The sequence below is a fragment of the Chamaea fasciata genome, unplaced genomic scaffold, assembly GCF_029207755.1.
Source record: "Chamaea fasciata isolate MVZ Bird 193981 ecotype frontalis unplaced genomic scaffold, bChaFas1.0.hap1 SCAF_8, whole genome shotgun sequence".
Classification (NCBI taxonomy): Eukaryota; Metazoa; Chordata; class Aves; order Passeriformes; family Sylviidae; genus Chamaea; species Chamaea fasciata.
This window is the reverse complement of record NW_027094093.1, coordinates 15,554,945-15,571,241: the sequence shown is the minus strand read 5'-3', so window position 1 is coordinate 15,571,241 and position 16,297 is coordinate 15,554,945.

The window sequence follows — 16,297 nt, the reverse complement described above, 5'->3', positions numbered from 1 at the left end:
GCCATTAAAAAAAAAAAAATCAAGCACTTCAAAAGACATTTGCTTAGGAGACACTTGTGTTATCTTAATGCACTTCAGCCCCTACTTCCTCTATCAAAGCTACTCATCATCTAGAGCCTGACAGCCCCACTGACATAAACCCGGAATAACTTACCTGCCCATCCTGCAGAAAGGAGCCTACACAAAACTGAGGACAGCCCCATGTTCCCAGCAGCTCCTGTACTACAGCCAAACCCCCCACCTACCCTCAGGCACAGGGAAAAGCCCCAGGCTGTGCCCATCCCAAGCAGTCAGGCTCTGGCACAGCTCATTTGCTCATTGCAAACAGCTGGGCAGTTGGAATAACCCCAACAGCCCCAGCTGGGACCCAGAGCCAGACCACACCAAAGGGAGGCACAAAGCCCACACCTGAAGCACCACAATGCCATGGGGACTACCCTAAATAGTCAGCTGGAAACAAGTGAACACAGCTGAAATGGGTAAAGCAAAGTGCTGTGTCACAAGTTTTACTTGTGAGAGAATAATTTTAAAGTACATTCTGATAATTTTTTTCCTTTTATGTCAAACTTCCGTGTGTGGATCTCTAAAGCCACCCTGTGGAAAGGGCATGTGGATGTTCCTGAAAGAGTAGAAGGCAGCAAGGAAGAGGCAGTCCAGGGAATGCTGGGTGAGGGACAACAAATGCAATCAGGAAGCTGAAAAATCTGTGGCATTTTAATACACGTTAAATCACCTGTTATATGAAAAAGGTCAGTTCTCCAACTCAACATGAATATTCGACTTCTATTCACCTCCTTTTTGAAACACTGAACTATGGAAAGCTGGCCTTCGAGTGAATTGGGCAAGAATGACATAAAATTATCAAAACATCTACTTCACATTTACCTGAATTTGTATTTCCAGAATAATAAAGCCTTTAGAAATCATCTTTAAAAAAGATTTGTTTTCTGGATGCTCAAAGGAACACCTTAGAAGGATTCTGCAGTTCTGAGCAGACAAGATCATCACTTCTAGAGCTAGAGTCCTTTTAGATGTCATGAGATGGAGTTTTCAAATCCCCAGATAACTGAAAATCTTGACACACACCACAGGTTCCCAGAGTTTGCCATGCTAGAAACAATGCTGAACACAGTAGGCCCCCCCTCAGCTGAGTACTATTTAAGTCATGTGCAGATATTTGCAGGGTCAGGGGCCTAAGCAATAAAGAGCTCATGGGATATACTGTAATAAAACCTGGAACTAGCAAACTCTTGCTTGAGTAGCATTTATGAAGATTTATTGTAAATATATGTAAACATTAAGTAATAAATGTTGTAAAATATCAGAATGTTACAGGCTTTAGCTGCTCTGTGTGAAAACATTTTACCTTAGATAGCTTTTAAAATAGTCCATGAATATCCATGCTTTGCCATCTGCTATCAAATTGAATGATCCCTCGAAAGCAGCACCATAAATATTTCCACAAATGAGTGATCTGTTCACATTATATCCCCTAATGCTATCTTATGGCAGAGCAAACAAATAACTCACATGTCACATCACTGCACACAGCAACAATAAGGTGCACTCTGGCTGGGTTTTAGCACATTACTGAGAACTGCATCACTGGTTGTCTCTGAGGATCTAACCTGGCTTTTTAGAGACATATTTCTTGACAGCCTGTCAAGAAAGGCTGGAGATGCACATTGAAGAAAGAATACCTTTAGCATCTCATTTTTTTTAGACATGATGAATTCTAATCTGGGCTGTGTCTCAAAAAGATCTGAACAAAAGGGTGAATAGGAAGTAGCAAAAGAGGATTTACAAAGGTGGTTTTCTAAAATGAAGTCTTAAAGGCAGAATATGCAAAAGGAAAATTTTATGCATCAGTTACAAAATCTGCTAGTCTAGTCAAAATTTTAAAATATAAGAAATTAATTTGCTATATTTATTGCTTAGCTTTCTCAAAATGCTCTCAACAGCTTCTTGGGAGACAATAAGCGCTGTAGCAGCCAAGCAAACACACAGGCAAGGTTTACTGAAGTTCACTGACTGAAGAAAGTATTTTCTGGTTGATGTTCACAAAACTCCAGGTCTCTGCTTGATCTTTCCAGCAATGGATTCAGGCTTAAAAGGGGGCTTTGGTATGCTTTCGACATTTTTTTTTTCTGTCTGGCATTGAGCAGAACAGTGGGTCCAGAGGAGAGAGGGGCTGAGCGGTGTGGGGAGCATGTTCACCCTCCCTTCAAGCTTTTGCTCTCCAAAGCCCCACTGTCAGTCAGGTTTGATGAAATCAGCAGCTTTGCCCTAGAAATGGGCTGCTTTGGGTGCCTACACAGAGGCAAGGAGAGCTTAAAATAGATCTTGTCCCTGGTGTGGCAAGGCCAGGGAGGTTTTCCAAGGCTCTGTACCAGCCAAGTGCTGTGGCACTTGCTGAGTCTGCTCAATGTCTGCAGCTCCCTAGTGGGAAGCTCTGTGGAAAACCCTGTTGTTCCTTTTATTTTAAAGCAACCACTGAAGAAATCCACGTAGTGGGGGAGTGATGTCAAATGCTAAAGGCAGATGAACAGAATCAGTCTGCCCTACACTTGACACCATATCGCTTCCTGATTTTTTTTTATTTCAAAAATGAATGAAGTAAAACAGTGCTTTAATAAGGCTCCTTTGTTTGTAAGAAATGAAACATAAAGCATTCAGAGGCACAAATGGGGAAATTATGAAGGAAGAGGAGTTAAAGTGCACTTCATGCAGTTTTCCTTATAGAAGGCATTCTTGGGCGAGATGGCCTGGTCTCCCTGCCCTCCTAAAAGGAAAGAAATATTCCTGCAGGTGGACAGTAAACAAAACTTCAACTAGATCGATTGCTTCAGGAGACACACCCTATGCTGAAGTAGCTAACAGCACCGACTGACTAACCTCAAAGCCAGTTTTTCCTGTGAGGAAAGACCTTTTCCTCTATGCTGCTGCTGGAGAGTGTCCTCTGGGGCTAACTGTGCCTGGCAATTAGGAAGCTGACTTTAACATCACAGCATCTAATGTTATATCTAACTTTGCCCTTGGGTCAACTGGTAACATCAAGAACATTACCTATTGGCTAACAAATAACAAAAATAAGGCATGGTTGCAGAAATAATCATACTCATACAATGGCACAAAGATCTATAGGTTCTAAGAAAATTAAGGATACCAGATGTTACTGTTCTTTCCAGTTGCCATGCAACCACCGCCACCCTGCTATGCTTCACCTTCCTAATCTCCTTAACAGCTAACTCTAAAACAAGTACAATTAATTCCACAATGAACAACACAGGACATGACCCAGTCCTGTGGTTACAGGAGCACTTTGATTGTTTGTATATAAACACTAAACAGATACAGCACCAGCACACAGCGTGGCACAGAGCTGGTATTCTGTACAACAAACATAAGTCGTTGCAAATTATGAACTCTCCTGGAACACAGGTTTTTACAACTACTCCTAATAGATCTTCCTTACACTGCTTAGGAGACAGTCTTTGCCAGTTCTCTGGTGATCCAGGCAGCCTCTTACCCTAGAAACCCAGATAGAAATAAGTGTACTGCGCTTCAGCTGAGCAGCATGTAGAGGCATTAGGACACATGGAGCCCATTTATGCCCTCTGACAACAGCTTTATGAATAATGATCATATTTTCTCTTTTAAGAGCAATGTCTCAGGTGATCTGCTGTGTTGTGGTTTTTAAACAAATAGCTTCTGTACCATATGTATAAAAACATGATTGTTATAGCTGTGCTTAATCAGATCACTTCCATAAACAATAAAGTTGATGGTGAACAGTCACTTCTGCTTCTAATAAATATTTGTGTATGTTTATAGATTTAGAGAAAGTAATAACTACTCAAAAATCCTTTTGATTCTGATGTGGCTTTTATTTGCAACAGGCATAGACCCATGACACTAATATTTCTACATAGCTTCCTAACACAATGCAGAGCTGGTGAGCAATCACAGAAATTATTCAATTAGCACTGAATATGAAGATATCCCAGGGTTTCTGATTCAGCATTTAAGATCGTATTGTAATGACTGTAGATTGTACAGGTGACATACCAGTTTTGTGCAATGCCTTATTTCACAATATGGAGGGGAAAATACATGAAAGGGGAAAAAAGCTGTTCCATTAAATTTTGTGTGAATTCAAGCTTGGGGGGAAGCATGTATTTGCATATAAACTGTGTAGGAATAATAATGGTATTTTGCATTTCCAAAGTGATAGCTTTCTGATATTTTTAAAGGTGTTCTTAAGTGATAAATACTTCAGTTAAGCACATGATAGATATATTATCGAGCATTTACAAGTGGTGAAAATTCTCTGTGCATCAGCTGTAGAAAATACTGTATTGGAAAGAGCAACATATTTGGCTGTGCAATAGGGTAGTCTTAAATACTTTTCTTTTTTTTTCACACCTCCTGTGAATGTCCCATTCCCTCTCTAAACTTCTCATGATGGATTGCTATTCCTGCTTTCAGCCCACTGCCAGAAGTCACCACATTCTCCCAACATAATCAGATTTCCCAGGCCGAGCTGTCCACTTTTGATATAAAAACCTCGACAATCCTCCAAAAACCAGGAAAGAACTAAACAGCTACGAGTGCCAGGGCCTCATCTTCAGAATAACAGAATTATATGTTGGTCAAAGCACCAAGAGCACACCCAAGCCTGGAACTCTTCTTCCAAAGATTTCCTCCAAAGGTTTCTGATGCATGGCTGGAAATGCAGCACTGCAATCTGTTGTGGTGGTCGATGAAGAGAAGAGCAGAACTGACTGGCTACTCCCAAAAAATATCAATAAGTGGATGGTTACCTGTCAGTTTGGGGCTTTTAAGATGGAGGCTGATAAGAAGCAAGTTAGCATGGGCAGGGATGTTAGAATTTAGTTGGTCTGACAGGAAGCAGCATCTGAACTATGTTGTGTGTAAGTCAAATAGATCTTACCCTTGGTTTCATGGCACAAGTATGTACTTGTCCAAATCATGCTTTCATGAGTTCATCAGGTTTCAGGGTTTGCCAGTTTTCATGCACTGTTATTCAAAGCGAGGTTCACAGAAAAAAATCACATGCTCTCTGCATAGCTGTGTTCTAGAGCCAATTCACACTTCAAAGTCAGAAAGGATCATGTTAGACTTTTCACAGCAGCAAGCACTGGTGCCATGATTTCCTATTACTGTTTCTCAAGTACATGGAAATACACAAAGGAATTTTTCAGTGTCATACAAACTAATACACAAAGCAGTTAAAACAACATTTTAGCATTCTGATTGCATACTTAGATTATTAATTGCTAGTCCAGTCCTTCTTATATTTTCCCATCTCCTCATTATCTTGTTATTGCAGTGGATGATAAGGGAGAAAGACAGATAAATCTGAATGGCACTGTAGCCAGACGGGCATTTAAAATATTGCTCTGCACCTGGGAAACAGGTTTAATTACTGGTGCTGTCAAAAAGTTTTAATATAAACAGGTTTCCTGATGGATCAAATATGCTTACTGAGAACTATCATTGCCCCAAATACAATCCACTTTATCGTGGGGCTTAAAATACAGGTATTATAAATTAGAGAAATGAAACTTTTATGATTAAAGATGCTTCATCTGCTTTTAATGCCTGAAATTACAGAAACTATAACAAGCCTTCCCATTAAAATTTAAATAGGATTAAGAGTCTAAAATTCTCCATCGAGTAGGTGTCATATGCCTGGTTCTTTCTGAGTTGGTACAGAGTACAGAAAAAGGAGGAAGGCAGCTCCTACATCTTTCTTTTGGGCAGCTTGGACTTGGTCTGGCTGCTGGTGTGTATTAGAGAGACGGAGCGTCCCAACGCATACACCGAGGCAGTCTTTGATATGCCAAGGGAATTCTCAGCCACGCTTTGTCTGTCAGCTGGTGCTGCCCTCTCTGGAGGCACCACAGAGCCCCTGCCCACTGCCTGCCCCTGTGCACTGCCCTGCACCTCAGGGGCACTTCAGCACCTTCAGAGTAGGCACCACACCTCCTCTTTACCTATTCCAAAAGGGGATTCACCACAAAAATACCTGCACGTGAATTCAGAGGTGATTCTGATTACTCTGTTGTATTTGATTTATGTAAGCATCTTCTCCTATTCACATTACTCCTGGTAATAACTTCTGAGAGCAGGTTTCATATTAAGCAGTGTTTGTCAAAAGTAGATTTAAAATCTGTAATTATAACATCTGCTTCCACAACATATTTATATTCTGCTCATCCATTCAAGATACAGAAACATGGATCTTATTTGACCAAGAACCATTAGGCAAGGAAGCTCTGCTTTCACATCTGCATATATACCTCAGAATTTAAAGGGGGAAAAAAAAGTAAAATAAATGAAATTATTTCACGTAGGTAGTACATGAAAGAGGAACCTCAATTCATCTTATAAATTATTCATGGTGAATTATTCACTTGACTCATATAGAGACAAAGCAGGTGCTTTTTTACACTGTAAAATCTACTCAGACTTAAAACCTGTATTAATATGAAGTAATGTGTGATTAGGGTCGGAGATGTACTTTTAAATAATTTTTGTGAAATCCAACTTTTACTAAGGGCATTTACTAAGTATGCACTCTGTTCCCTGGTAAGAACAGTCACATGGAAAGCATGCAAGTGAAATGCAGAATTCAAGAAAAACTAAATGTCACACAACTTGGTAAATCAAAGTTCTTTCATTCTTATGAGGGATGGAGCAAACAAGAAAAGTCCAAAACACTCTAAGGGCATTCCTCAAGATTTTTGATTTCAGTTGTGAGACCACGACCTTCACTGTGTGTACCACAGCAGACTTTAGAAACTGTTTGCATTTTTGGTAATATTTAGTAGCTCAGACTCATGAGATCCTTTTGCTAAAATACGGAAAGTCAAAGCCCTGATCCTTCCACCCTTTAATCATGTTAACAATGGAACTGTGAACATTCCCACTGATTTATTACCAGATTTATAGTTCAGGTGAGTGAAAATACATACATACCTGCATGTTAGCAGCCTTAAAACACAGGATGGAAACTTTTAGTCAAACAAGGCCAGTATTCCAACACTGAAACACTACTGTCAATCAATGCCCTACTGAAACAGAGTCCTGAATTCAAAACAATCCTTTTCTTAGTAGAAATCTCTTCCAGAGCTTCACTACTATAAGAATTTGGAACATTTTCCCCATATTTCTGTTCTATATTCATTCATATTTGTGCCATTTTGGCCTGCTTCAGCATGTTAGGATCAGGACTGAACTTGAAGATGCTCTAGGTTCAATTAATACATCATTTTCTTAGTCACACATCTCACACTTGACTGAACACCCCTGTATCATAGAAAACTCATCTCCAATAACCAAAATCCTTTGCTCAAGGATCAATCCTTTGATCAAACCTAACTCTGCTAAATGAGAGAAACTGAAGTGTTTGGCAGCTCAGAAACCTGTTCACACAGAACAGCACAGACTGGAGAGATGTAGTAACAGCTTGCTACCTCTCTAGGACACACATCAACTGGTTCCCATGATGATCTCGTATTTTAGGGATATTATTAACACTAGGAAAACTGGATAGCTGGCGAAGCCGTCTAGATGGTGGGATGGGACATAACAACCTTTCTCTAGTGATGAGAGCCTCAAACCCTTCCAAATTTACAGGATCATTGCCATATTTCATCCTTCCATAGAATGTTCTGGCCATATTTCAACTTTCCAAGGAATGTTCTGGCTCACTAACTCAACAGTCAGAAACCAATGTCATACTTTACTGTCCCTCTCTCCAATGAACAGGATTTCAATGTAACATTACTGGGCAGGTTATGGGCTCCTCTTGGTCCAGTTTACCAGACCACCCACAGCTAGCCCTAACAGCTAACAACAGATTATACCACACCATGCACAATGTTACCCATGGTCTGCCATTAGACTTTTATATTGACAGAGTCCATGTTTCCTCAGGAAATATAAGCTAAAATCCAATATTTTATGAATGAAGGGAAAAAGAAAAGGAAGTGTAGTTTACCATTTAAAATCAAAATTGTACTTGCAATAAACTTATAAGAATGGGGGTCAAATTGAGATGCCAGAGTTGTTTAAAATCACTCAATGATATTCAAACTCATATGGTTCTTTTCTGAATGTTAAGATACATTTTTTGCTTTAATCGGGATCTTTTCCATTGCTCCTGTTAACCCGTGGGATTAAGGCCAGTATGAACTTCAGCCATGTACAGTCACGCTTCATTGCAATAGTAAAATTGTCACTAAGAAGATGGGTAAATTGATGCAAAAGAAACCTGATATGCAAAGTTGTCCCTAGACCTCTTCAACAGGATGTCGGATATGTCATTCCATTCCACGTATTTTATTTAGAGTTAAATTCTCTTCTGAAGATACCTTTCTACTTCAACTAATGAATAACTGCAAGATCTAAAATTATCTTTTTTAAAATTCATTAATATTAATAGGTTTGAATTCCATTCAGAGAATTTAGAGCACTGGTTATTTTCAAGGAAATAGTATAACTCAGTAAGATAATAATCATTAAGTTGTGATGCTATTGTATTAATTTATTATGTCATCCAATACTAGTAGAGACATAGCCCAGAATCAGAAATTCATCAAGGAGTTTTTATTTTCAATCCTAGCCAGATAACCTTCTGTCTTTAAACAGTATTTTTGCTTAAGAGTATGCTTTTTTGAAATGGTATGCCTTAGAATTGGCAATTAGAAGTTTTAATTATAATGCAGAGTCTTAGCATAATTTGTTTCACCTCACCTTGTTTCTGTCAAGAAATCTGCATTTTTTTTCCCTTTCAGAAAGTTCATATTTCTATGAATTACTATTAATTGAAAGTACAAAGTCTTTTATGCTTTACTTCTACCTTTCAACTTTTAATTCAAAGAATTAAATGCACTTGCAAAAGATTTTTCCTTCAATAGACACATATTAAAGACAGGCTTAAGCAGAAAAGTTTGCATCTGTACCTTCATTTTCTTTTGAGACAATAGGAAAACAAACAATAATCTGCATGATTTTGGAAAAGAAACAACTCAATGACAATTAAGAAGACAATTTAATCACTTTTTAAAAAATTTCTTCTAGTGAAAGATTATTAAAACTTTCCCCTCTTGAAGATCCAAAATGCAGCAATGAGATCCATAGCTGATCGTATCCTAATCCAACCAAGGCAAAGCAGAGAGCAGGAAGCTCTGTGCCTCTGCTCCTTTCCTGCAGCTAAACAGCCACTCTGCTCCTACTAAAAGTAATCAAAAGGGATTTGGACATTGCTAGCAGACAGACATAGAACTGTCATCACAATATTAAAACACAAAAAATAAATGTAGAACAATCTGAGAAACTCGACCCTTGAAAAATCAGCTTTTATCCTTCAGTTAATTAATTCTGGAGAAAATTTTTGATCAAATCTAATTTTTAACCTTGCTGTCAGTCGGTAAATCTGCCTGTTTTTCTCAAGTGGGTGTTGGCTGATAGCAATGTTTTATGTCATACATCTCCAAAGACTTCTATTTTTTAAAAGAAGGCTTACATTGGGAAAGGACAGGAGGTCTTTTGAAATTACAGTGCAATCATACATTTAAGTTTACTTGTAAGATGTTTCAAGTTGTGTGTGCCCCACAATGTGCCTCTCGTGAGAAGTTTTCTTGATTTATCACTGAAGAAACAATTTGAATGTCCTTTTCAGAAAGGACAGCTTTTTGTAGAACAAATTGTTTCATAAATACCAAGAAAAGTCACTATTTTTGTGTTCATAACCCAAAACTTCTATATATTGGGGAGGAAGGGGGGAGCGGGGAAGAGGGGGAGAGGGTAGGAGAATACTGATCAGCTAGTACTTACTACTGAAAAGAAAGAAAATTACTTTTGCCACTGTGAGAGTGACAATAGCAAAATAGTTCTTGCAACTACTTTCCAAAATGATTCAGAATTACACAGCAGCATTGCACACTGCAAAGTTGTTTCTACACTAAACATCAGCTTGGACACGCTCACATTTTTTGGAGTGAAAACAAGTATGCATTTTTCTCTAGAGGACTGCATTGTGTTACATTTGTGTTACAATTGTGACATAGAATTTCATATATTTCGGGTGCTTGCTGGAAACTGACCCCGTAGCCTAGGTTTGAAATTTATTATATATTAATTGCAGCTCTGTGTTTACACACAGAATAGCAGGCTATCTAGTACTTATATTTTTGCTAAGAAAAATCTTCTGGGAATGTGAAACACTGACTTTGGCTGTTCCTTTACCAGGAGACAGAGATACAAAAAAACATGCAAGTTAACCTGCATTTGAGCTGTGTCAAATGTTGGATTGTAAGTGCCCGTCATGCTTACTGAATCACTATTTTGTGTGAGGGAAGAGTAGAGCAGCGCTAAAATATTGCACAAAATTCAAAGCTATCAACTTTTTACAAGTAAAAAGGTGTCTTTGAAAAACCCTTCTACAAATTGTATAGGGTACAGACAAACAAAATCAATGTACAGACAACTTAAATAATGTGGGGATTATTTAGTTCTTTCTAATGTACTAAGTGAGTACATTTTCTGCATGGTTCTATGTAAAGCCCTTGTTGAGAACAAAAGTTTTACAAAAACCTTACCTATTGACAGTTACTTTTGCAGGAGGCAAACCTAGTGAACTCCCATCTTTTCAAAGAAAATTTCAGTCCTGGATAGAGAAATTATATTAAAAGTTAAGATCCATCTCCTGCAAGCCAGAATCAGGATGTCTGCAAATATCCCCCGAGCCACTGTGCACCTTGGATCCTGTTAAAGAGGACCAGAAAGTTTAATTCATGTTTTATAAATATTGCTCAGGGTAGCTGTCTTTTCTCTAATCCTTCTCTGTAATTTCTTCCTGTATGAAGTTCCAAGAATCAATTTTTCCCACATGAGGGTCAGGCTGGACACAAAGCCAGAGCAGAAAGGATGGCTGACCCTGGTAACAGGATGTGGCACACACTCATGGATTGAACACAGGCTGAGGAGTAAAAGGACTCCCAGCCTTCCAGATGCTGGATCCTACCATTACCTCAGTGCCCCAAGGCCTCAGAGAAACTCACTGGTGCAAACTGCTCTGGCTGTTACTGCTCAAAAAATAGAAACTTAGACCATCACATACAAATTCCAGAATAGATATTTTTATAACCACACTTGGTACAGAAGCCAGATTTCTTGTATTATAGTGAGTGCTAAATATGACCCTCTCTATGATCCTTGCTGTCAAACAGCAGAATGGTTAAAATACCATTAGAAAACCCAGATATCTATCTCCATCATATTTGCTACATTGCTGCTACCTACCCCAATCCTTCCAGTTAAGCTTAGGAAGTTGATTGCAGAATAAACCTATTTTAAAAATTGCCATATGTTTTACTCTAATAAAAGATTCAAACTTTTTTGGTTTTTTTGTAAACACAATACAGCATCCAAAAAGATATTTTTCTGAGTGACAGCTGAAAATCCATTATTTATAACATGTGCAGTAGAAATTTCACATCCATGCTCAACACAGAATTAAGGGCCTGAGAAAAATCTATTCAGTTCAGTGACCTACTATCCATGCAATTTGATTGGATGCAGCCAACACTTTTTCATTTGGATAAAACTCAACTTTAAACATTTTTAAGATTTCTTTACCCTTTTAAGGGAAATACAAAAGATATGCTGTACTACAGTTGTATATCATGCTAAAATGGTATGGTGTGAATCATTCAACATGCATTGCAAAAACAAACAAAAAATTTGTCCCCTCTACATCAAGAGAATCAGTACTTAAGAATGGTGAAAAAATAGAACCTGAAAAGTACTTCAACACCTGAAAAGGAAACATTAAGGTGCACAGTTTGGAAACACAGCAGCACCTGTAGATATAGAAAGGAACATTGTGGAATTTCCAAAGTCCCCACACATGTTTTCAACTCATATTTCTGTCAGTATGAATGTCATGATAGACATGTGTCTGCACCTTTAAGTTTTGGCAGAGAATGGAGGCATTCCCTAGTTTGTAACATAATAGCTCTGCACAGAAACAGCCCATATAGGAAACAGAGCAACTTCTCACACCCTCTCATTTCAGGGTTTCTGCTGCCTTTTTTCCTCGAGTCTGCCTGGATCTGAGCAGGTTCAGCTGGGGGCTGCTCCAAAGGAGCACTGTACAGGACTCTTGCTTTGGCAGCATTATTTGCTCAGTTGTGTACAGCAGCAGCTTGTCCTCCAACAGGCAGCAACTCTGTGGATTTTTTTGACTGTGGCTACAGGGAAAATATCCCGAATAGTGATGGTTTTGGCTGAAGCCATATTGGAAGGAGTCCAGTTATTCCCCTTCTCTCCCCTCCTGGCAGTGTCCGCCTTAGGAAGGTGCTGTCCTTGTACAGTGGACATGGACTTTGTAGTAGTGATTAGGCAGAACACAGAATACAACTTTGGCAGTGTGCTGTATTGATTATGGATGAACTGCAATGGTATCGATGAAGCTGCCTTCACTAGTGACTGCTTCCCATTGCGTAAGGTAAGACCATTCACAGTTCAAAGCTGTTTCTTCATCTGCCCTCCGATGCCAGAATTATGGAGGCACTCGTGCACCCACTAAAATCAAGCCGGAATTATGTCTAAAACTTTCTACAGCCACAGGCTGTTAATGACTGTGGTGCTCACAAGAGGTCTACTTTTGTATTTAATGCTTTATGGCAATATGTACCAATAAGATTTGCACCACTCCACTTAGACTTTCAGCTTTTAAGACACACTTTTCAAACCATAAAATCTATGGATAAATTTTTCAGTGGGTGGGAGTGTAGTCAAAAAGAGATTAATAGGAGAAAAAAGACAAACAGGTTGCAAAAGGGATTTAAGGGATGAGAATCTGAACAAAGATACAGAACCGTAGAAGTGCCCTTAAAATTTCATTTGACACGTTAATAAAGGATATTAAGTACAGAAATGTCCTGAGGGAACAAGACAGATGCAAATATGAAGAACAAAGTAGTAGCTAACCTTCAGGTTTTGGATTAACATGTGCAATGATTCAAGAAAGTCCATGAAAGCCCATCAACTACAGTCTCTACTTCTTTCTCCAGGTCCACATAGCAAAGAACAATTTAATACTCAGGCTAAGAGGCTTAAGTATTGGCTTTTACACAATTTTACTGCTTTTCTGTCACCAGGGCTACAGCTATGACTATTGCTACTACTGGTAAAGAAATAAAAGTTCAGCTTTCACTGAGTGCTTTGAAGTATTTAGGCAGACAATGAAATTAAACATAAAAATAATTTTCAATTTCTCCCAGGGAACGTAACAGCTAAATCTAACACAATTCAAGGTCAACATTTTATAAACTGATTATATAATATTTGGTGGATACGACAGAAGAATGGAATGGTAAAGCAGAAAGCCAGAAATGACTATTACTAATATCTTTGTTCAGTTAAAAAGCAATTTCTGATTGAAATGTAGGCAATACTGGAATAGAACTATTTTTATTTACCCCAAAGAGGAAAAAAAAAGTTAGTTCAGTTAAGAAAACTGCAAAATTAATTTTCTTTACTGATGGTATTTAATGCTTTTCATAACTATATTTCAAAGCACTAGGGAGTTCACTACCACTATCATATTCATTTTATAGGCATGGAAATTGAGATACATGATCAGAACAAGTATCCAAGAAATTGCCAACACTGAAGAACGGATTGTGGAAGCAGCAGGCAAATGGATATAAAGAAGAGAGGGAGTGCACATGCAAGCCATAATAAGCACCCACATGGTTACCATTTGTCTATTATCCTCCACACATAATGATCTCTTTTAAAACAAAAAGGTAGCCATATGAATCTCTATCTGTTTCTAATTGCACATAATTGTTTTCCTTCATTTGATAAAACAGATTTAAACTACTGCTGCATTGTCAGATTATGTTATTCTGGCCTATTTTATCAAACACATTGGCTAAATGTGTGTCAGGTGACAATTTTGCCTGGTAGAATTTAATGTGACTGTCAGACATATAGGCCATTTCCCCAGTGCCTCCGTAAGTATGGACTACTTTTCCAAATTCCCAAATAGCTGACAAGTGCAGAAAAAGTATATTTCAGTTTAGGAAAATTGCTATCATCACTCCTGCTTTTTTGTTTATTATGCAAACCCAATGGCGTTCAGCATTTCTGTAAAATTGATAATTGCTAATTAGGGAAGGAAAAGTTATCTGATTGTCAACCATGGAATCAAATGAACTGAAAATATTCCATCAAGCATTTAATGAAAGTGCAGGAAAAAATGGACTAAAAACAAAAAATGAAGTGTTCTTTGTGTTGAAAGATCATTGGCGGAAGTAAATCACACAAAATTCAGATTCTTATTACTTAATCATCTCACATTTCATTAATCATATCTGCCAATTGTCTTGTACAATATGAATTGCTTTTCCTGCTGAAAAAAAACCCCATAGGCTGGAAATCAGTTTCACTAAGATGCAGTGTTAGAATGCAAATATTAATTTCTGAATTAATTCATGACAGAGGGCTTGGCCAACCTGAGCTAATCACACCCCTGGGGTCCTCTAATCCTCTAAAGCTGATTATCTCATGATTGTCACACCCACTGGGAGTCGCCTTTGTCATTAGCAAATTCAAACCGTAGTTTGAAAAAAAAAACCAACTTGTTTTGATGCTAAGGTTGGGTAGTGAATAGCAGCTCCAGCTCTAATCCTTTGGCTGGCTGACAGGAGGAAATGTACTCTAGTATGTGTCATTGCTCCCTCAGAATTACTAGGATTGAGGAAGAACAAACAGCTACCAAGTCAGGAGGCAATATTATATACTGATAAGACAGGTTTGTCCCTCCAAACCTAAAGCAGATACCAGTAATAAATACATGCTATTATCTTTTTTTTTCCAATTCATTATTTTCTGTGTTTGTTTTGAAGGCAAATTAGCATCAAGACATGAAGATATTTGTGCAACAAAACTTGTGAATATGGTTGTACCACATGTTTCATGAATTCTTGACAAAACCCGGATTCTATCAAGACTGTACAAGCTGCAGGTGGAGCAGACAAATTCACAGGATGCATGTGAAACAACTGGAAGTGAACAGGTGACACCTGTCTCCAGCAGGTACTTCTTAATTCTATTTACTAGATTACATCAGTAGAGAACTAACGTCAAAGATTAAAACACACTGCTGGGGCATTTACACATACACAGTCAGCTCAATTGTGAAGGAGTTTCTCCATGTGAGATAATTTTAGTTGTGTTCTGTGAAACTCATGCTGTACAAACACTATAAAATTTGAATCTGTGTCAAGCTGCAAAATTGTGCAGGGAAGCTGGCACTGAGGGTATGATTTCAATTATTCATCACAGTTGTTCAATTTGCATTGTTTTTGTGCCGCATTTCCAAGCTGCTGGAATTTGCTCGATACATTAGCTGTCTAACCACTGTATTTAAGTGCAGGATAGTGGCTTTCCACTCCCTAATCCAAACACTACTGTGTCTCATTTGAACTGTTTACATTTCTCATAATGACTCTGTATTTGTGGGATTCTTTCTTTCACTGTTTGTTTTAAATTAAAAGCCAGTAATTGTAGGTGGGCAGAGGTGTGTCTTCACTTACAGGTATGGGATATGCTAGACTGTAAAATCTATTAACTTTTGCAGCTGGCATATGAAAACACTGGTGGTAGTTTTTGCAATTCTCAGAAATGCTAGTATGACATATGTATTTTGAATCTATACATGCATTTAAGGTTTCAGCCAGCTGTAGTGTCCAAACTATATTGCAATATGCAGTGAGTCTTGCTTAGTGAGATTCACATGGATCTCCTGAAGCTTGCATTAGGAGATTTAACACTCCTTCTGCATGAAAGCTTGGGAGGTGCAAGAAAATGCATATTTTGTGAAAACATGTAACATGATGTGGAATGTTCATAGCATGGCTCATGATGTTCCAGCGTTATAAAGTGGAAGATCTGCTGTAAAAGTTTAATTGTGTGTGGTTTGCAATTAATTTTGCATGCAACCTGAAACTTAGGCTACTAAATTTGTGTTCTTTCTTGAATGAGCTGAGGAATTTTTATCAGGCAAGTTAAAATCTATTCCACCTCAGACACTGATAATCTGTTCTCGTCCTGCATGCACGCTGCTATTCATGTGAACATTTGCACTTCCCTCAGGTGTGCTGTAGGGCCTATGTTCAATGGTCCACATTCGAGATGCATGCTGAGAAATCCAAGCTGCACAATGAGAAATTTGCACTGAGTTTCCTGTGAA